Below are 23854 nucleotides of genomic sequence, written 5' to 3' on the forward strand. Positions count from 1 at the left end.
TCAAGATCTAGCTCCATTATAGAGAGTGTAAATCATGTTGCTTATATGCAAAGTTTGTATTCGTAGGTTTTGATGAATGACAAACCAACAAACGACATGAAAGACAAACCAACAAACAACTTGAATGAACAAGCATGTTGAAAGATCAACCAACATTCAACGTTGAGGAATGAAGAGTTGAAAGCAACACAACAACAAGAAACTCAAGTCCACAACATTTGAAGACAAGTATAGTGTCTTAGGACTTAGGTAACTTCTTGTTAAGAACCAATTGCTAAATCTCTCAACACACACTCACAAAATGTTTTGATGCACATCTTGCAATTTGATGCTAGCCAAATGGTTTAAAACTTATTTTCAAAGGTACAAAAGCATAGGAATTGACTCCAACAAGTTTGAGATCAATCCTAAGTATTTTGAAGTGATTTTAAGCCATTCTTTAAGGTTTGCATCGATGCACACTCATCTTGCATCGATGCAAAGCATGCAACGACTTGTTGCATCGATGCAAAGATGTTTGTATCGATGCAACCTAGCTGAAAATTCAAATTTCAGCTTCAAAGACACATTTGCATCGATGCAAAGTGCTATGCATCGATGCAAATGATTCAAAAACATAAAAAACGGCTAGTTTTGACAAAAAGGCTCCATCCCACTAACTCCCCAACGTTTCTAAGGTTTGGGGAGTCTATAAATAGATGGATTGAAGCCTTATTTCATATACTTGAGTATTTGCAAACTATCTTGTTCATATTCTTTCATTCTACACATTTTTTAAGGTGTTATAATACACAATTTGAGAGAGCAATATCAATTGGTTCAATAGTGCTAAACTTGTAATCATACACTCTTCTAGAGAGTACTCATTTCATCTCAACATTTCTTTGAGAATTGTTTTCTTGTACACTTTGTAAATTGGAGTGTGATCTCCAAGGTTGAGTCAAGAGTTATAAACACTATAGTCGGTGAGGATACCAAAGAGGTATACTAAGTACTCAAGGCAAATCTTAGAGAAGGTATCTCTAAGTGGAGTGGGTTAGTATACGAGTGGTGATCATATACCGTGAGGTGTTAGAAACTAAGGACTCGGATTGTAAAAGGTTTTGCGCGAGCACCTTGAAGCTTGGCAATAGTGGAACTTCTCAATTGCGATTGAGAAAGAAAGTGGACGTAGGACAAGGATTGTGCCGAACCACTCTAAATAGCGTTTGCATCTCTCCAAACTCATCTCTTCAATATTATTGTCTTTTACCTTTGAGCAAATAAATTGTGATCGAAAAGTAGCTTCGTAAGTACTTAAGGAGTAGCTTAAGTCCGATTGGTGAAAAGCTTGATCAATTTATTTGAGTTGGTGTCTATTGGAAAGTAAAAGCTCCTTATAAATGCTTAGCAATTGAGTTAAGCTCTTGGAAAAATACTAGTACAATAACACTTTTGTATATTGTCTTTAACTTTCGCAAAAAGATTCATTGTTGTTGCAATACTTAATTCACCCCCCCCCCTCTTGAGTAATTGTGCATAGGTTCTACAAGTGGTACCAGAGCTTAACCCTTTGAAAGACTTAACCGTTTAAGGGAAAAGATCATGGCAAGCACAAGCTTTAACAACAACAACACTAGCGAAGGTAACTCAACCGCTAGACCTCCTCTTTTTAGCGGAACAAATTACTCTTATTGGAAAAATAAGATGAGAATTTGGATCCGTTCTCAAGATGTGAGAATTTGGAAAGTGATTGAGAATGGAAATCACATTCCAACAAAGACAACAAGCGCTAAAGAAGGAGAAGTCTCCGTCTCAAAGTAAATACCGAAAGGAGAAGATGAATATAGTGACGATGATTGGAAGAAAGTGGCAATGAATGATAAAGCCATCAACTTCATTCATTGTGCACTTAACGAGCATGATTATATGAAGATCTCTACATGTGAAACCACTAAAGAGATTTGGGATAAACTCCAAATCACTTACGAAGGAACCGACCACGTTAAAGAATCAAAGGTATTTATGTTGGTTCATGAATGGGAAAATTTTAAAATGAAAGATGAAGAGAGCATTGAAGAAGCTCTTGAAAGACTCTCCAAGATCTTCAACAATCTAAGCATGCTTGGCACAAAATACAATGATAAACAAATTGTGACCAAGGTGCTTACAAGCCTTACACCAAAATGGAACTCCAAAGTGAACGCCATTGTGGAAGGAAGGCTCTATGATCAACTTACATTTGATCAACTACGAGGTAATCTTCTCACCTATGAAATGACTATGCTAAATAGACAAAAAGGTGAAGAAAGCAAGAAGAAAAGTCTCGCCCTTAAAACAACATCACTACAAGAAGAGAGTGATGATAATGAAGAAGAAGGAGATGAAGAATTTGCACTCTTATTAAAAAGATTCAATAAGTTTGCAATGAAGAAAAACTTCAAGAGCAAAACAAAGGTACCAAAATGCTATGAGTGTGGAGAAGTTGGACACATCAAACCCAATTGTCCAAAACTTCAAAAGGAGGACAAAAACAAGAAATTTAAGAAGAAGGAGAAAGCATACATATCATGGGAGAACGAGGATGAATCCGACTCCGATGACGACGAGGTTGCAAATCTTTGCTTAATGGCAAGCGAAGAAAAGGTTAGTGATGACAACTCCACTTCTTTTAATTTACAAGATGAATATGATGCCTTACTTGAGGTGTACACAAAACTTACCCAAGATTATTCTCTCCTAAAGAAAAAGAATATGGATCTTTTAAAACAAAATGAGATGTTGAAAAACGAGAATATCAATCTTGGAAAAGATAAGTGTAGCACAAGTAGTGATCCATACAAATCTTGTAAAATGCATGAAAATGAAATTACAAATCTTAAGAACACTTTAGCTAAGTTCAATGAATCTTCAAAGAACTTAGATAAAATGTTGAAAAACCAAAAGCATGTTCATAATAAGGAAGGTTTAGGTTTTGAAAAAGGAAAATTTAAAAATGCTAAAACTCCTATTAGGCAACCGCAAGCCCAAAAGGCAAGCATGCCTAAAAGGAATGAAGCCTTTAAACATCCTCCTCAACATGCTTCATTTAGAAATTATAATCACAATGCATATAGATCAAAAGATGTTGCATTTAGGAAACAACCTAGGCAACCATTTAGAAACATGCATAGGATGCATAATCCAAATGTCATATGTCATTATTGTAATAAAGTAGGTCATATAGCACCCGTATGCTTTACTAGAATTAAACATATAAACTTTCGTAGTCAAGATACGAGATGGGCACCTTATGGGCATTATGCTCATACTAACCATCAAGGACCCAAATTCACTTGGGTATCTAAATCCCAATTTTAATTGTTTTATAGGTACGTGTTGGAGCTAAGGATACAAATTGGTATGTTGATAGTGGATGCTCCAAACACATGACCGGCGATGAATCAAAGTTCACCGCAATAGAGCCTACAAACGGAGGAAACGTGATCTATGGAGACAACAATGCCGGCAAAGTAATCGGCGTTGGAAAAGTTGGTAAAAATTCTTCTACCTCCATAGATAATGTTATACTTGTCAAAGGTCTCAAACATAATCTCATTAGTGTTAGCCAACTTTGTGACAAAGGAAACTTAGTCACCTTTGATTCAAAATGTTGTTTGATAAAAAGGCAAGACACTAATGAAATTGTGCTAATTGGGCACCGTGTTGACAATGTATACATGATTAATCTAAATGAAGTTTCCTCAAATGATGTGAAATGCCTTGTTAGTAAAAATGATGAAACTTGGTTATGGCATCGTAGAGTAGCTCATGCTAACATGGACCATCTTAGCAAGTTGGTCTCTAAAGAGTTAGTAATTGGCTTACCAAAGCTACGTTTTGAAAAAGACGTCCTTTGCGACGCATGTCAAAAGGGAAAACAAATAAAGGCCTCTTTTAAATCCAAAAACATTGTTTCAACAACAAGGCCATTACAACTTTTGCACATGGATTTATTTGGTCCTTCTAGGACTATGAGCTTTGGTGGCAATTACTATGCTTTAGTTATTGTTGATGATTACTCTTGATTTACATGGACCTTGTTCCTAGCAAACAAGAGTGATGCATTTCGAGCATTCAAAAGATTAGCCAAAGTTATTCAAAATGAAAAGAATTTGCATATATCATCTATTAGAAGTGATCATGGTAGAGAATTTGAAAACAATCTTTTTGAAACTTTTTGTGAAGAAAATGGCATTAAGCATAATTTTTCCTCTCCTAGAACACCACAACAAAATGGTGTGGTTGAAAGGAAAAATCGTCATTTAGAAGAAATGGCGAGAACTATGCTCAATGAGGCTAATATTCCTAAGTACTTTTGGGCGGATGCGGTTAGTACCGCGTGTTATGTTATGAATAGGATTATCATTCGACCTATTCTTAAGAAAACACCGTACGAATTGTACAAAGGAAGAAAGCCAAATATTTTCCACCTTCACGTCTTTGGTTGTAAATGCTTTATTCTAAATAATGGAAAAGATAACTTAGGCAAATTTGATGCTAAGGCTGATGAAGGAACCTTCTTAGGCTACTCTTTAACTAGCAAAGCTTTTAGAGTATATAATAAACGCATCATGACTATGGAAGAAAGTATTCATGTCGCTTTTGATGAAACTAACCGTTGTTGTGCTAGAAAAGATTTTGATGAAAATGTAGAAAACTTTGAGTCACTAAATTTGAATGGTGAAGACAAAGAAAAAGATTTAAATGAAGCCTCTACAAGCTCAACAAAGGATAGTGTTCAAGTTGAAGAAATTGAACCATCACAAGCACAAATAAATGCACTTCCAAAGGATTGGCGTACTTCAAAGGATCATCCTCTAGACAATGTCATTGGTGATGTTTCGAAAGGGATAACAACTCGATCCACTTTTAGAAATTTATTTGCATATAGTGCTTTTGTTTCTCAAATTGAACCATCTACCATTGAGTCCGCAATTGATGATGAACATTGGGCTATGGCAATGCAAGAGGAGCTTATCCAATTCAAACGAAATGACGTTTGGGAATTGGTGCCTAAACCAAGTAATCAAACAATTGTAGGAACAAAATGGGTTTTTAGAAATAAACTCGATAAAAATGGTACAATTGTTAGAAACAAAGCTAGATTAGTAGCTAAAGGTTATAATCAAGAGGAAGGCATTGATTATGACGAAACTTATGCTCCCGTAGCTAGATTAGAAGCAATTAGGATGTTACTTGCTTTTGCATCCTCTTATAACTTCAAACTTTATCAAATGGATGTTAAGAGTGCCTTTCTTAATGGTTTCATTCAAGAAGAAGTATATGTTGAACAACCTCCCGGTTTTGAGGATTATGAAAATCCTAATCATGTTTTTAAACTCAAGAAAGCTCTTTATGGTCTTAAACAAGCTCCAAGAGCTTGGTATGAACGTTTGAGCAAGTTTTTAATAGAAAAGGGTTTTAGAAGAGGGAAGGTTGATACAACTTTATTTATCTTGATTGAAAACAAAAATATCCTTTTGGTACAAGTTTACGTCGATGACATAATATTTGGTTCAACTAACGAATCACTTTGCAAGTTTTTCTCAAACCTCATGCAAAGTGAATTTGAAATGTCCATGATGGGCGAACTCAACTTCTTCCTTGGTCTTCAAATCAAACAAGGAAAAGAAGGAACTTTCGTTAGCCAAACCAAATATTGCAAGGAATTGCTCAAAAGATTTGGAATGGACAATGCTAAGGCAATGGACACACCAATGAGCACTACTTGCTACCTTGACAAAGATGAACAAGGTAAAAGCATAGATGTAAAGAAGTATAGAGGCATGATAGGATCATTACTTTATCTAACGGCAAGTAGGCCAGATATCATGTTTAGTGTATGCATGTGTGCGAGATACCAAGCTAATCCTAAGGAATCTCACCTAAGTGCGGTGAAAAGGATTATGAAGTATCTCATAGGAACATTAAATGTTGGATTGTGGTATCCGAAAGGATCCACTTGTGATTTGATTGGTTATTCCGATTCCGATTTTTCCGGTTGTAAATTGGATAGGAAAAGCACTAGCGGCACTTGTCACTTGCTAGGAAACTCTCTTGTTTCATGGCATAGTAAGAAACAAGTAAGTGTAGCCTTGTCTACCGCCGAAGCCGAGTATGTAGCCGCCGGTAGTTGTTGCGCCCAAATTTTATGGATGAAACAACAACTTGTGGACTATGGACTCATGCTTGATCACATTCCTATCAAATGTGATAATACTAGTGCAATAAATTTAACCAAGAATCCGGTTCAACATTCAAAAACCAAGCATATTGAGATTAGACATCACTTCATAAGAGACCATGTTCAAAAGGGTGATGTGGTTATTGAATTTGTCGAAACTAGTAAACAACTAGCGGACATCTTCACTAAACCTTTATGTAAAGAAAGTTTTTTTAACATCCGAAATGAACTTGGTATCTTGGATTCTAATCTAATATGATTTGTTTGAATTCATTGTATTTATATTGCTATTTTTGTATCTCTTACTAACTTAAGCATTGGAGATATCCAATTAGCCATTGTTTTGTAGGTTTATGAGTTGATGCATGAGTGATTAATCTTGAGGTAGATTGAAGAATTTGAAGATTATAAACAATGGAGGATCAACAAATTGAAGTTTATAATGGTTTAAGTGAGTATATACATGATGGAACTCAAAGGATTGAAGAAAGAACCACCAAAGGATGCAAATTTGGTGATTTTGGGCAAAATGATGCATGTTGCATCGATGCAACCAAGCTTTGCATCGATGCAAAGCACACAACGTGCTATGTGCATCGATGCAAAGCCTATTGCATCGATGCAAACACGACCAAATTGCACAAAAACACGTGAATTTGGCATTTTTGAGCAACAAAACCCCACTTTTTCATCATCTTCAACCTCACAACTCATATCCCCACATTCAAACCTCCATAACCTCCAAAACAAGCTCACATATAGCTTCATACAACTCACAAAACTTTGATACCCACTACAAACAAATTACATATTTGAAGTCCCCACATTCTCCTCTACAAAACCCATAAAACAAAATCATCCACAATGCCTAGAATCAAGAGAACCATCAAGAAGTCAAAAGGCTCTTCAAGTGTGGTTCCACCTCCAAATGATCATCCTTTGGCAAGGTACTTTGCTTCTAATGAAGATCTTCAATTCTATGAGGCAAGGCTCGCCGGAAGAAAGGAAATTCCTCCGAGGTATCTGGATCCGACCCTTCTTGTCATTCATAAGTTTGATACTCTTAAGGCTATTCTAGTTCATCAAGGCCTCATGGATTTTGTTCAAATTAAGAGTAAATATTATCCGGATTTAGTTGCCATAGCCTATAGTACACTCATGATTGAGATTGATGAGGAAGATGAATCAAATTTCACATTATTCTTCAAGATAGGAAGAAAGGATTATAGGCTAGATGGTGATGAGTTAGCCACCATTTGGGAGTTGCCAAATCAAGGTGACTTGTTTCAAGGTGGTAAAACCCCAATTGATGAATGGGGTTATTCAAAGGACAATGCTATGCATTTGTTCAACCTTGTACAAGGAGCTCACTCCAAAATTAGTTGCAATTCAATGAGTGCGGAACATAGAACTTTGTTATATCTAGTCACCTATGTATTGCAACCTAGAATATCCGGGTATGCGAATGTAAATGATGAAGATTTGATTGTCATGTGGGCTATGATGAATGGGATTAAGATTAATTGGCCATACTTTATAGTACAACATATGATTAGGCTCAAGATGAAGGATAGGAATGGTGGATTAGGATTCCTTTGCCTATGGTCTAAAGTCTTTGATTATGTTGGTATTGATGTATCAAATGAGATTGCCAAGGAAGTACCACCTCAATCTTGTATCAACACTCATCTTCTCAACAAAATGGGAAGAAGAAATGTTGATGAACAAGGTCCTCAAGAGCAAGCTCCTCCACAAGCACCTCAAGCTCAAGAACCACCCTCCTTGGTTGATGTAATGAGAGAATTACAATCCATCAACCAAAACATCCAAAGGATTGAAGTAGAGCATGGTAGGCAACTTGAAGCACTTAATCGTCGTGTGTCTCGTGTAGATCATCGCACGGGTCGCTTGGATCGTCGTATATGAGCATTTCGGCATCCACCTACCGTATGAAGAGGATAATGATGATGATGAAGACCAAGATTGATTGTCTCCTCTTCATCAAGTCACTTTTTATTGCTTTATGTTTATTTGATTATATGAATTGTTAAACTAACTCCTAGTAAGCTAAGGATTTCTATTATGGTTTAAATACTTTGATATTTCCTTCATAATTTTGTTTAATGATTAATGCTTGTATGCTTATTTGGTGAATAACTCAAAATAGGCTTGGTACCCCTATTTTAAGTTAATGTGCATGCTTTGATATATTTCACTTCTTTAGGGGGAATTATGCATGCTTGTTATATATAAAAAGAGGAAATCAAATTCTTTTTGAAAGGGGGATATCTCATCCTTGAGATTAATAGAGAAATTGAACTTAAAAAAAATTCATTGTTTTATGCATGCTTCTATGACACATTTCAAACTCCCTTCTTTTTGATAATGTCAAAAGGGGGAAGAGAAGTTTGAGGATATTTGAAGTTTTGAACTTTTGAAAAAGAAGAAGTTTGAGGATTTGAAAAGAAGAAATAAGTTTGCGAAACAATGATTTCAAAAAGACTTCCGCTAAGCAAAAACTTTGATATCTAAATCGTTTTCTTTGATAAACGCCCTTTAAGGGAACAAATGCACATATTTAGGGGGAACTCCTGCAAATTTTTTTTGTGAAGTCTTCTCCAAAGCTTTCTATAAAACAAAGTGCATTATTGTTGCTTTCAAAATCATTTATAAATGCATATCCTCAAAATTGGTTTGTCATTATCAAAAAGGGGGAAATTGTAAATCATGTTGCTTGTATGCGAAGTTTGTATTTATAGGTTTTGATGAATGACAAACCAACAAACGACATGAAAGACAAACCAACAAACAACTTGAATGAACAAGCATGTTGAAAGATCAACCAACATTCAACGTTGAGGAATGAAGAGTTGAAAGCAACATAACAACAACAAGAAACTCAAGTCCACAACATTTGAAGACAAGTATAGTGTCTTAGGACTTAGGTAACTTCTTGTTAAGAACCAATTGCTAAATCTCTCAACACACACTCACAAAATGTTTTGATGCACATCTTGCAATTCGATGCTAGCCAAATGGTTTAAAACTTGTTTTCAAAGGTACAAAAGCATAGGAATTGACTCCAACAAGTTTGAGATCAATCCTAAGTATTTTGAAGTGATTTTAAGCCATTCTTTAAGGTTTGCATCGATGCACACTCATCTTGCATCGATGCAAAGCATGCAACGACTTGTTGCATCGATGCAAAGATGTTTGCATCGATGCAACCTAGCTGAAAATTCAAATTTCAGCTTCAAAGACACATTTGCGTCGATGCAAAGTGTTATGCATCGATGCAAATGATTCAAAAACATAAAAAATGGCTAGTTTTGACAAAAAGGCTCCATCCCACTAACTCTCCAACGTTTCTAAGGTTTGGGGAGTCTATAAATAGATGGATTGAAGCCTTATTTCATATACTTGAGTATTTGCAAACTATCTTGTTCATATTCTTTCATTCTACACATTTTTTAAGGTGTTATAATACACAATTTGAGAGAGCAATATCAATTGGTTCAATAGTGCTAAACTTGTAATCATACACTCTTCTAGAGAGTACTCATTTCATCTCAACAATTCTTTGAGAATTGTTTTCTTGTACACTTTGTAAATTGGAGTGTGATCTCCAAGGTTGAGTCAAGAGTTATAAACACTATAGTCGGTGAGGATACCAAAGAGGTATACTAAGTACTCAAGGCAAATCTTAGAGAAGGTATCTCTAAGTGGAGTGGGTTAGTATACGAGTGGTGATCATATACCGTGAGGTGTTAGAAACTAAGGACTCGGATTGTAAAAGGTTTTGTGCGAGCACCTTGAAGCTTGGCAATAGTGGAACTTCTCAATTGCGATTGAGAAAGAAAGTGGACGTAGGACAAGGATTGTGCCGAACCACTCTAAATAGCGTTTGCATCTCTCCAAACTCATCTCTTCAATATTATTGTCTTTTACCTTTGAGCAAATAAATTGTGATCGAAAAGTAGCTTCGTAAGTACTTAAGGAGTAGCTTAAGTCCGATTGGTGAAAAGCTTGATCAATTTATTTGAGTTGGTGTCTATTGGAAAGTAAAAGCTCCTTATAAATGCTTAGCAATTGAGTTAAGCTCTTGGAAAAATACTAGTACAATAACACTTTTGTATATTGTCTTTAACTTTCGCAAAAAGATTCATTGTTGTTGCAATACTCAATTCACCCCCCCTCTTGAGTAATTGTGCATAGGTTCTACAGAGAGAAGCATGAGGTTTATGCTTGTCCCTAGGTCATACAGAGCCTTCTTGAAGGTCATGGTGCCTACTGTACAAGGTATTGAGAACTTCCTAGGGTCCTGTCTCTTTTGAGGTAATCTCTGCCTAGTCAAGTCATCCAGTTCTTTGGTGAGCAAAGGAGGTTCATCCTCCCAAGTCTCATTACCAAATAACTTGTCATTTAGTTTCATGATTGCTCCAAGGTACTTAGCAACTTGCTCTTCAGTGACATCTTCGTCCTCTTCAGAGGAAGAATACTCATCAGAGCTCATGAATGGCAAAAGTAAATTCAATGGAATCTCTATGGTCTCAGTGTGAGCCTCAGATTCCCATGGTTCCTCATTAGGGAACTCATTGGAGGACAGTGGACGTCCATTGAGGTCTTCCTCAGTGGTGATCACTGCCTCTTTCTCCTCTCCAAATTCGGCCATGTTTATGGCCTTACACTCTCCTTTTGGATTCTCTTCTGTATTGCTTGGAAGAGTACTAGGAGGGAGTTCAGTAACTTTCTTACTCAGCTGACCCACTTGTGCCTCCAATTTTCTAATGGAGAACCTTATTTCAGTCATGAAACTTTGAGTGGCTTTGATTAGATCAGAGACCATGGTTTGCTAAGTCAGAGTGGCTCTGCTTAGAATTCTCTGTCTGTTGCTGAGAAGATGATGGAAAAGGCTTGCCATTGCTAAACCTGTTTCTTCCACCATTATTGTTATTGAAACCTTGTTGAGGTCTCTGTTGATCCTTCCATGAGAGATTTGGATGATTTCTCCATGAAGAATTATAGGTGTTTCCATAGGGTTCTCCCATGTAATTCACCTCTTCCATTGAAGGGTTCTCAGGATCATAAGCTTCTTCTTCAGATGAAGCATCCTTAGTACTGCCTGGTGCAGCTTGCATTCCAGACAGACTTTGAGAAATCATATTGACTTGCTGAGTCAATATTTTATTCTGAGCCAATATGGCATTCAGAGTATCAATCTCAAGAACTCCTTTCTTTTGATTCGTCCCATTGTTCACAGGATTCCTTTCAGAAGTGTACATGTATTGGTTATTTGCAACCATTTCAATGAGTTCTTGAGCTTCTGTAGGCGTCTTCTTCAGATGAAGAGATCCTCCAGTAGAGCTGTCCAATGACATCTTGGACAATTCAGACAGACCATTATAGAAGATACATATGATGCTCCATTCAGAAAGCATGTCAGAAGGACACTTTCTGATCAATTGTTTGTATCTTTTCCAAGCTTCATAGAGGGATTCACCTTCCTTCTGTCTGAAGGTTTGGACTTTCACTCTAAGCTTACTCAATTTTTGAGGTGGAAAGAACTTTGCCAAGAAGGCATTGACTAGCTTTTCCCAAGAGTTCAGGCTTTCTTTAGGTTGTGAGTCCAACCATATCCTAGCTCTGTCTCTTACAGCAAAAGGAAATAGCATAAGTCTGTAGACCTCAGGGTCAACCCCATTGGTCTTGACAGTGTCACAGATTTGCAAGAATTCAGCTAAAAACTGATGAGGATCTTCCAATGGAAGTGCATGAAACTTGCAATTCTATTGCATTAGAGAAACTAATTGAGGCTTAAGCTCAAAGTTGTTTGCTCCAATGGCAGGGATAGAGATGCTTCTCCCATAGAAGTCAGGAGTAGGTGCAGTAAAGTCACCCAGCACCTTCCTTGCATTGTTGGCATTGTTGTTGTTTTCGGCTGCCATGTCTTCTTCTTGTTTGAAGATTTCTGTTAGGTCCTCTACAGAGAGTTGTGCTTTAGCTTCTCTTAGCTTTCGCTTTAAGGTCCTTTCAGATTCAGGGTCAACCTCAACAAGAATGCTTTTGTCTTTGCTCCTGCTCATATGAAAGAGAGGAGAACAAGAAAATATGGAATCCTCTATGTCACAGTATAGAGATTCCTTGAGGTGTCAGAGGAAAAGAAAAATAGAAGGAAGAGGTAGAAGAATTCGAACTTATCAAGAAAGACAGAGTTCGAATTGTGCATTGAAGAGGAGTGTTAGTCCATAAAAAGAAGGATGTGAGAAGAGGAAAAGAAATTTTTGAAAATTAAAGTGAATTAATTAAAAGAAATTTTGAAAAATGGTAATTGATTTTCAAAAACTAAGATTGGGAAAGAAATTAAGTGAAATTTGAAAAAGATTTTGAAATTAGAAAGCAAAAAGATATGATTGAAAACTATTTTGAAAAAGATGTGATTAAGAAGATATGATTGAAAAGTTATGGTTTTAAAAAGATTTGATTGAAAAGATATGATTGGAAAACAATTTAAAAAGATTTGATTTTTAAAATTAATGACTCATAGTAAAGTCCAGAAAAGTGAATTTTAACTAAAAACTAATAAAAATATAATAAAAACTAACTAAAACATACTAAAAACATACTAAAAACAATGCCAAAAAGCGTATAAATTATCCGCTCATCAAAAGTCATGAATCAGTAAGGAAGGCACTAGAAGATTGGAAATTAGCTAGAGCAAATCGGATGAGAGGAAGTACAAGTGGACAAAGCGAATCTACAAATGGCAAGGGAGCAGAAGAGAATGAGCATACCAACAAGTGAAAGGTGGTGAAGTTCCTTCTTAGTTTACCTTCTTTTTCAAAGCTTTAAATAAGAAAAATCATGTATGAAATAGAATATGCTTCCATGGTAGCTTAGGATTTTCAATTATGCATTTAAGTTTCATTGCTTAGGTTTATGTTATTGAGCCTAATGTCTTGAATGCTCACTTTCATCCTTCTTACCTGCATGCTTGTCTCCTTAAGTTAATCAAAAAAGAAAATGTTATGGAAAGAACAAGAGTGGAGTCATTTTGTGAAGTGCATTCTGAATGTTTGTGGTAGGATGATTAGTAAGCTAAGTTGGTTTACCAAGAAAGGAAAGAAAGCAACTATCCATCCTAAGTCCTATGTTTGAGACACATTCTTTGAGGCTAGCTAACCAATAAGATCCCAACAAAAAAAGAAAAAGAGTAATACAAGTGAAAATAAGAAAGGAATCACAATAAGAAACAATGCTAGGCACCAAGGGTTTCAAAATTGAGGCATGTGTCTGTGGTGTTTATGTACAAGGGATATACTTGGATGAATAAGCTCTTAGGGGTGCCTTATCACTTGGTAACTTGGATTAACTAATCCGGGATTATTAGCTGAAAGTCCACTATCAAGAGTAACCCTTGTTACAGAGCACATAGTAACCTAAAGAGGTGCTGGACACCAAGGTCTCAAGAAAGAAGAATAACTAACCATGTGCCTGTGGTGTGTATGTATGAGGGAAAGAGACTTGAGGGAGTAAGTCCTTAAGGGTGTCTTAACACCTAGCACCTTAAAACCAACTGGTTTGGGAGTGTTGGCTGAAAGCTTATCATAAAGAGTCGCCCTCTTACAAAGCACCTAACAAAAAGAAAAATAAACTTTGAAAAAAGAAGAGAAGGATCAATAAGAAAGAAGCCTCAAGGGATGCAATCAAGAGAGTGACTAGGGATTTGATAAAGGCTTGAAACCTAAAAGGAAAGAACCTAAGTTGCTATGCATGAAACTCCATGAACCAGGAATGCTACTTCCATTTTATCTTCTTGTTCTTTCATTTCATTTTTCTTATACTTCAGTACTTGCTTAGGGACAAGCAAGCTTTAAGTTTGGTGTTGTGATGCCAGGGCATCTAGGCCAGTTTCACTGACTTTTTCTTTACTGTTTTAGGGTAGTTTCATGCATTTTCCTAGTGAATAAGGCAAGTTTTGGGTGAAAATACACTTACACCTTCTTTTAAGCAACTATTGTGAATTTTGCATGATTTCACGAGATTTTTGCCAGAATTGCATGAGAATTTGATGATGCATAATCTCATGACTTTGGCTAGAGCTTTGATGCACTTTAATTGCTTGATTTCAGGACAAATGAAGCATGGAAGAACCACGTTAGCATTCACGTTAACTTAGTTAACGTGATTACTAACGTGGGATGGCAAAGAGCTTGCAACGTTAATGAGAAAAGTGATCACCAATAACGCCTTCGAAGCCATTCATAGCTTACGTTAAGAACCACGTTAACTAAGTTAACGTGGTACTTAACGTAGAAGAAAAAGAGGACTCCACGTTAACGAGAAATATGAACCCCACTAATGTTGGAAAACTAGGCAATGCCCCACGTTAAGAGTCACGTTAACTTAGTTAACGTGAACTCTAACGTGGAAGAGGATCAACAACGCCAACGTTAGTAACACTCACTTTTGTCACTAACGTTGGATCATTAGCATTGCCTATGTTAGCTCTCACGTTAAGATTGTTAACGTGAGAGTTAACATGGAGTTGAATTCAAAGAACCAACGTTAGTGACACTCACTTTTGTCACTAACGTTGGGAGATGGCTTCATTACTATGTTAAGAGCCACGTTAACTTAGTTAACGTGAGTTCTAACGTAGTGACAAAGGTGAGTGTCACTAACGCTCTCGAAGGTGATAGAGACCCATGTTAAGAGCTACGTTAGCCAAGCTAACGTGAAATCTAACGTAGGGGTAAGAGGCAAGCAACGTTAATGGAAAAAGTGATTCCCATTAACGTTTGCGAAAAGGGGCACAAGCCAACGTTAATGGGAAAAGTGAGTCCCATTAATTTTGGCCAAGGATTGAGTAAGAAACGTTAGAAGTCACGTTAAGATTTCTAACGTTGGAATTAACGTGGGTATATAAGGGTGGAACGTTAGTGAAAAAAGTGAATGCCACTAACGTTCTCGCACTCAAAATATTACCCAATGTTAATCTCACTAAATGCCCAAGCCTAATTCTTATTTCTCTGCAAGCTGGGCCCACTAAAGATGAGAATTGCTTCAACTCAAGGTCCAGAGCCCACATCCAAGACTTGAAGAACTCACTAGAAGATCATGAGGAGTAGTATAAATAGGAGTAGTTTTGAACTAGGGAGAAGCTTAGCACTTTTGGGAACTACTCTCTGCATATTTACTTTTCTGTACTTCTAGCATGGATTCTTCTTTTCTGCCATTTTTGATTCCTAGAGCTATGAACAACTAAACCCATTTCATTGGGTTAGGGAGCTCTGTTGCAATTTGATGGATCAATTATAGTTCTTATTCTTCTTCTTCTTTCTTTTCTCTTGATCTTACTAGAAAGCTTTCGATCTTAATTCAATTGGTTAGTTGTCTTGGAAAAGAAACTCTCCATAATTGGATTTCCTTTGAACCTTGGAAAAGGGATGAGGAAATCATGCTAGAAATGCTTTCTCATGTTGGACCAAATTGGGGTTTGGATGGATATTGTGACATTTAATCCTCCCAACACTTTGATTTGGAAATACATGTGGTATAATTAGTGACCACACTTTCATCTCTTCCCATGAGCAATTAAATCAAGGAATTGGGCAATTGTTCAAGCTTAGAGAGATTGGATTGCCAAGGAATTGGGATCCAATCACTTAAGATTGCCAAGGAGATTAATGAATGCATTGATTGAGGAAGAGATGAGAATGAACTTGATCCGGAGAATGCAACATCTCCTAAATCCAATGATCTTCCCATTTCTGATCTTACCCATTCTATTTACTTTTTGCCATTTAATTTCCTGCTCATTATCCCAACTCCCCATTTAAGATTCTGCACTTTAATTTCTGTTATTTACTTTCTAGTCATTTAAATTTCTGCATCATAATCTAAATTCTGTTTAGCTTAACTAGCATATTCTTCTAACTAAAGTTGCTTGACCAATCAATCCTTGTGGGATTCGACCTCACTCTATTATGAGTTTTACTTGACAACAATTCGGTATACTTGCCGAAGGGAAATTTGTTGAGAGACAAGTTTCCACGCATCACCTATAGATGCCAATCATTCTGAATTTCAAAGGATAAAGTGAGACGCCAAAACTGTTCAGAAGCAAAAAGCTACTGGCCCCGCTTATCTAATTGGGACTGAGTTTCATTGATATTGTGGGATTCATTGTATATTCTCTTCTTTTTATTCTATTTTGTTTTCAGTTGCTTGGGGACAAGAAATAATTTAAGTTTGGTGTTGTGATGAGCGGATAATTTATATGCTTTTTGGCATTATTTTTATGTAGCTTTTAGTAGGATCGAGCTACTTTTTAGTATATTTCTATTAGTTTTTAAGCAAAATTTACATTTCTGGACTTTACTATGAGTTTGTGTTTTTTTTTGTGATTTCAGGTATTTTCTGGCTGAAATTGAGGGACTTGAGCAAAAATCTGATTCAGAGGCTGAAAAAGGACTGCAGATGCTGTTGGATTCTGACCTCCCTGCACTCGAAATGGATTTCAAGAGCTACAGAAGCCAAATTGGTGCGCTTTCAATTGCATTGAAAAGTAGAAATCCTGAGCTTTCCAGCAATATATAATAGTCCATACTTTGCCCGAGTTTTGACGACGCAAATTGGCGTTCAAACGCCAATTTCCTGCCCTATTCTGGCGTTAAACGCCAGAAACAGGATAAAAGCTGGAGTTAAACGCCCAAACTGGCATAAAAGCTGGCGTTTAACTCCAAGAAAAGTCTCTACACATGAAAACTTAAATGCTCAGCCCAAGCACACACCAAGTGGGCCCGGAAGTGGATTTCTGCATCATTTACTTATTTCTGTAATCCTAGTAACTAGTTTAGTATAAATAGGACTTTTTACTATTGTACTGGATATGAATCTTTGGATGTTTAGTCCTTAGACCCAAGTCTTGGTTATTCTGGTTCCCTCTCTGGGGCCAAACCCAATGAACACCATTATCACTTATGTATTTTCAACGGTGGAGTTTCTACACCTCATAGATTAAGGTGTGGAGCTCTGCTGTTCCTCGAGTATTAATGCAAAGTACTATTGTTCTTCTATTCAATTCAAGCTTATTCTTATTCCAAGATATTCATTCACACACAAGAACATGATGAATGTGATGATCAAGTGACACTCATCACTATTCTCACTTATGAACACGTGCCTGACAAACACTTTCGTTCTACATGAAAACAAGCTTGAATGCATATCTCTTGGGTTTCTAATCAATGATTCACATCGTTTTCCCTCTGACAATGGGACATCTGAATCTGAGATTAGAACCTTCGTGGTATAGGTTAGAAACAATTGGTAGCATTCCTGAGATCCGGAAAGTCTAAACCTTATCTGTGGTATTCTGAGTAGGATCTGGGAAGGGATGACTGTGACGAGCTTCAAACTCGCGACTGTGGGGTGCAGTGACAGTGCGTAAAAGGATCATTGGATCTTATTCCGACACGATCAAGAACCGACAACTGATTAGCCATGCGGTAGCTGTGCCTAGTATTTTTCATCCGAGACGAGAAATCCGATAGTTGATTAGCCGTACAGAAACCGTAGAGGACTATTTTCACTGAGAAGACGGGAGGTAGCCATTGACAACGGTGATCCCAACATACAGCTTGCCATGTAAAGGAGTATGAATGATTAAATGAAGGCAGTAGAAATGCAGATATTCAGAAAGAATAACGCATCTCCATACACTTATCTGAAATTTCCACCAATGAATTACATAAGTATCTCTATCTTTATTTTATGTTTATCTATCTTTTAATGAAAGATAGGGGGTAAGAACTGGGGAGTTTTTAATAGGGTCGGGGTGAAATAAGTTAAGTTGCTTTTTATATATATATATATATATATATATATATATATATATATATATATATATATCGGTTACGTGTCCCAGATCATTCAGACCACTACAAAAGAATATAGAGCAAACAACAATCAAGAGTAAAAAACACATAACATATAACCACAAGAACGAATTCAAGACACACAAGAAATATGCGCAAACAAGTATGATGCATGTCTAACCCTAGTGCAGGTAATGAGCTCATCCGTTGGTTTTTGACCCGCGCCCGACATTACATCCTTACGGACATTGTCTCTCATTGCCATCGCTTCAAGGTATAGTGCTCGGTACACTATTGGGTTATAGCTCCCGCACGCTCTTGGGCTATAGTGCCCGTACCGCTCCAAAGATTAAAGTGACGAGTCACACTCTTGAGCTATAGCCCTATATTGCTCTTCGGCAATCCGCCTGATAAATCGATGACAAGAAGAGTCATTGGTGTAGCACTTCAAACCTCAACATCTCATCACATAATTAAATACCTTTCAAGATATAATAATTCTTTATTCATAATACCACAATTTCTCTAAAATAATAAATTGAAACAGAGCGGGTAATGAGATTTAACTTTAGAATCATTTTTTTTCTAAATATCTCATAATTCTATAAATACTTTTTAAAAGTATGCATAAACATGCCACAGGAATAAGATAGATAAATATGCTTAAAGTTTGAAAATTGGCATGTTCTACAAGTTACTTTAATTAAATTGACGTATTTTAAATTACTCTAAATAACTTTGAACTTCTATAAAAGAGACACAGTCTTCACTGGTTACTTTATAAATTATTTAAAATATTTTATAAATTTTCAAACACTCAAAACTTTATTAAAATAAGTAAATTGGACACAGTTTTTCTGTTTTCAAATAAAATCTTTTTCGTTCAATTAAAATCATATTTCTCCCAAAACCGTCTTCCACTTTAAACCCTTTATTTCAAACCCAATATTTTTCTTCAAAAACTAAATTTAATTAATTTCAATAAAATTCATATATTTATAAATAAATATTTTATTCATTGAATGTTTTTCAAAAGTCAAGTCTCTGCTCCTTTTTACTCGAATCCTCTATTCAAAATACTCATTTAGTTATAATTAATTTCAAATCAAAATCTGACCATCAGAACTCAGTTACATACTATTTTATAACTCAGATTCTAGCCAATTATTAAACAAAAACTTCTCAGTGCCTTATTCCTTAATATGGTCGAAACACAACAATAAATCCAATAGCAATTCACTTAAAATTTCAACAACCAACAATCACAGATTTGAGCAACAGACAGATAACAATCCCACCTCATATATCAATTCATTCATAATTTTAACTGATTAAATAGTCAAACCCTACCTCTGTGAAGTGCAGAAAACACACAAGATATTGGAGAAGGTTTCTAATCGGTCAAACGGAACGAAAAGGTCGAAAACTCAGTGGTTTTTTCCCTCCCTTGGTTTAGCCAAATTGGTTCTTGGCAGGGACAGCTCCACTTCACGATTTCACTGAATAAAACACACATCACTGCGTAGAGGATGAATATACTGTCACTTCTATCAGATCAGAATTTTTGTGGGGGTCACGAATCTCAAGGAATCAAATTCGGAAAGTCCGAAAATCAACAAAATCTTCCATTTTTCCCATGCATGGCTTTGTCTATTTTGTGAAGAGAAAGAAGATTTGTGTTTTTTATATCATGAGATTAGTGACTAAGTGTTACTTAATCAAAGGAGAGGAGACATGCGTTGCAACACATGACGCACTAAGTACTGCATGTCGTGATTTTGAATCATTGAGTCAACGAAGTTAATTTTTAAATATCTTAAAAAGTAATTACGATAATTGAGTATGGTAAAATTTAAATAATTATTTTAAGTAATGATATTTAATTAAAACAAAAATTAAATAAATTATTAATATAAATGACACTAATAAAATTAAACTTTTTGAATCTTCTGAATTTAATATTAAGTAATCGTCTTTTATCTATTATGTTATTATTTAATTTTATTTAAAGATTGCAGAAAAACTTATCATAAATATTCGGCAAATAAAACATAATACTCACATTCTAACGGAAAAAATAAAAACAGGATGTTACCGCTTTCATTTTGTCTTGTATATAAACGAATGGCGTAGAATCCTACGGTGGGTTTTAAATTTCTTTTCAAAAATACAAAGTGTTGTGTGTGAACACTGCGAATTGTTTTCTGTGGTCGTTTGTCATCATCATACAGAGTTGACTTTAAAATCCTCTATAATATCACGTAAAACGCGTTCAGGTTCAGGTTTTCCCGTTTAATCCAATTAAGTTTGAATTTCTAGCTCGTCTAAAACAAGAAAAGTTAAGTGGCTTTAAGGGTATTATTGGTTGAGCTCAGAATGAGAGCAAATTTTAAATTTTTTTAATGCATTCAATGTATAAAAATTTAATAAAATTTATATTTAATTTATTTTTTTTATTCAAGAAGAATATTAAAGAACCAATACTTTTAGTGGAAAAAAATAGGAAAATTGGCAACTGTTGATTGAAATATAAGACAAAAGTAAAGAAAAAATATTGATCACCAAAAATTTTTAGTACTTAATACGACAAGGTGTACAATATTAAATTTATATTTTATCATATTATCTTTAAATACAACAAAGATTTATCCTTCTAAAGAGCATCAACTACATATATCAAATAATGTCATTGCATTCTAGTTATCATTATCATATGAGGTTTTAAGATCATTCACTAAAAGAAATTGCTTGACTATCTCATAGTGAGTGCTTTTCACTACAAGAAAACAGTTCTATTGCCATGTTTTTAAAACGTGGCAAAAAACTGAAAAAACGTGACGATAACTTTTCGCCATACTTTTTGAGTTACCGCCACGCTTTTGAAAGGGTGACTTCTAAAAGGGTGGCAGTTTCTTTATCGTCACGCTTTTGATGATCTATCACTTTTTTTTTCCGCCACGCTTTTTATAGATTATCACGTTTAAAAGCGTGGCCGTATGTGGGAGATACAGCCACACTTTTAAAACGTGACCATATGTGAGATACGGCTACACTTGCAAAGCGTGGCCATATGTGAGATACGACCATGCTTTTGAAGCGTGCCAATAAAGAGAGATGTGGCCACGCTTTTAAATCGTGGCAATAGCAAGATACGGCCATGCTTTTAAAGCATGGCGATAGCCTAATTAAGTTTAAAAAAAATCATTATTTTGACTTTACCTTCATCGCTGCACTATAAAGTTTTAATCCTTTTTTATTACCAAACCTATAAATATAGTATGCAATTTTTATTTCAAGAAAAATCAAACAGTAATTAGTGTCATATATAATTTTTGCTATAGTTATTTTATACATTAAAAAACTAATACTCAAATACAAAATAAATCTTGAGTTCAAATTCAAAAACTAAAAACCGAAGAAAAATACAAAAACAATACCACTTAAACCCTAAGTCCTTTGTTATTCCTCCTTTCTCTAGTCGTGTCAAGCTTTTTTCCCTTAGATCGTACATAAGGCTTGGGGATTTTACAAGCCTTGTGTTGTTGAACTAGAAGTCATAGAAGACCTTCCCCTTTTGCATAAACAGTACAGAGCATCTAATACAGAAAATAAAAAAGAACAATAAGCTCATACAACAATCAAAATATGCAATTCAGAAATAGCAAAATTAACAAGGGAACACAAAACATGTTTAGAAATTTTCTTAACTGGCAACTAAAATTCACTCTCTCAACTAAAATTACATAGCATGTCTTTGATTATCATAGTAGAAATCCACCTCACATAAACTTAAAGCTAATTAAATACCACGTTCAATTAATTTTGAATTCTGCATCTTTAATCCAAGTTTTGGAAGAAATGGTGAATCATTTCATTCAGAATTTGGAATAAAATGAAATAGTTTGGAGGAATTTTTTCACTAAATTTATGTTAATTAAATGAAACATCGAAGAAGTGGTATGAAAGGCAAAGGTTTACCTATCGTAAAGGCCAGCTCTAGCATAACCTTCTAGGTCTTCACCATTGGAATCACATCGAAAAATAATTGACTGTCTAATGAATAGGCCAATAGGTTTGCTAGGATATTCGAAGATCTAGAGAAGCCCAAAACCATCAGCAAAATAACAAAAAATTCATGCAACAGATGTAGTACTGGTACAGGTAATTTTCCATGTTTAATCTGATTTTCTTTTACTTGATTCATACAATAATGTGATTGTGTTAGTGCTAGGTTATTTCCCCATATGCAACATGTTCAAAATGATCCATGTAGTCAATAATGGGAAAATGCTTGATTGTAGTAGTTGTCGTTGTGACATAATCTTAAAAAAGAATGATAACTAAGGATACGGATTTTACCGAAAAAGAGGGGTCATTAAAAAATTACCTGAGTGGAGTTCAAATCATGTTTTTTTGCTTGTAAAACTCAAAGCACGTCTAGGATAAGCTCCGACGAGTGTTTCTCCAAGCCCTTTTACCACCTATGTCAAAAAATTTTGACACTTAATGTCTTGCGGCTTTTGTCCTTTCAATTCTTTCTTCAAATAAATACGTATCTCGAAGTGTGTGGAGGCATAAGCTCAAAAATATAAAATCAATTAATTATACCTCAACATATATTTCTAATGCGTCTCCAGAGGACGGATTGGTTGTGTGGATGACAAAAGCATAGTCCGCATTTATCACTTCCTGTACAAGGACAGCCATGGAAAGACACTCGTGGTCGAGTTTTACTTTTCTTGTTCTGAAGTATGATCTTTCGTTCCACTTTGAGCCCCAGACCTTTTTGGAGAAACAAGAAAAAAAATCACAGAGGAGCATTACAAAGATAATTTTTCCTAAAATTTTAAATCAAGTTGAACAAATCATCTTCAATTATAGTCCGACATTTGTTTGATCACACATTGCCAAAACGTTCAACTGCAACAATTTGGGAAAATTTAAGTAATTCAATAAGGAAAGAGGAAAATCAACAGAGCAGATTGCTCGTAAAATTGTACTAGGACTGAGTTGAGCCTAACCAACCTAAAAGCAAACTCTAAGGGAGGGTTGGCCAAGACTTAAGTCTATCTAGTCCTTATCTCTAGGCAAGGTGGGACTAATGACTTGGAGCATGAAATTTAATTGACTAGACATATAAAGGGTAGACCAATAAGGTAATAACAAAAATTAAACATACTTTGATACCATATTACGGAATATACTTAACCCCAAAAGCTACCTATAGAGGAAAGTTACACATGACTTATAAAAGCTACTGATGAGCGGATATTTTATACGCTTTTTGGGGGTAATTTCATGTAGATTTTAGCATGTTTTAGTTAGTTTTTAGTAGAATATTATTAGTTTTTAGGCAAAAATCATATTTCTGGACTTTACTATGAGTTTGTGTGTTTTTCTGTGATTTCAGGTATTTTCTGGCTGAAATTGAGGGAGCTGAGCAAAAATCTGAGTTAGGCTGAAAAAGGACTGCTGATGCTGTTAGATCCTGACCTCCCTGCACTTGGAATGGATTTTTTGGAGCTACAGAAGTCCAATTGACGCGCTCTCAATGGCGTTGGAAAGTAGACATCCAGGGCTTTCCAGCAATATATAATAGTCTATACTTTGCGCGAAGATAGACGACGTAACTTGGCGTTGAACGCCAAGTACATGCTGCTGTCTAGAGTTAAACGCCAGAAACACGTCATGATCCGGAGTTGAACGCCCAAAACACGTTATAACTTGGAGTTCAACTCCAAGAAAAGCCTCAGCACATGGATAGCTTTAG

Source organism: Arachis hypogaea, chromosome 6 (assembly GCF_003086295.3).
Source record: "Arachis hypogaea cultivar Tifrunner chromosome 6, arahy.Tifrunner.gnm2.J5K5, whole genome shotgun sequence".
NCBI classification, from domain to species: domain Eukaryota; kingdom Viridiplantae; phylum Streptophyta; class Magnoliopsida; order Fabales; family Fabaceae; genus Arachis; species Arachis hypogaea.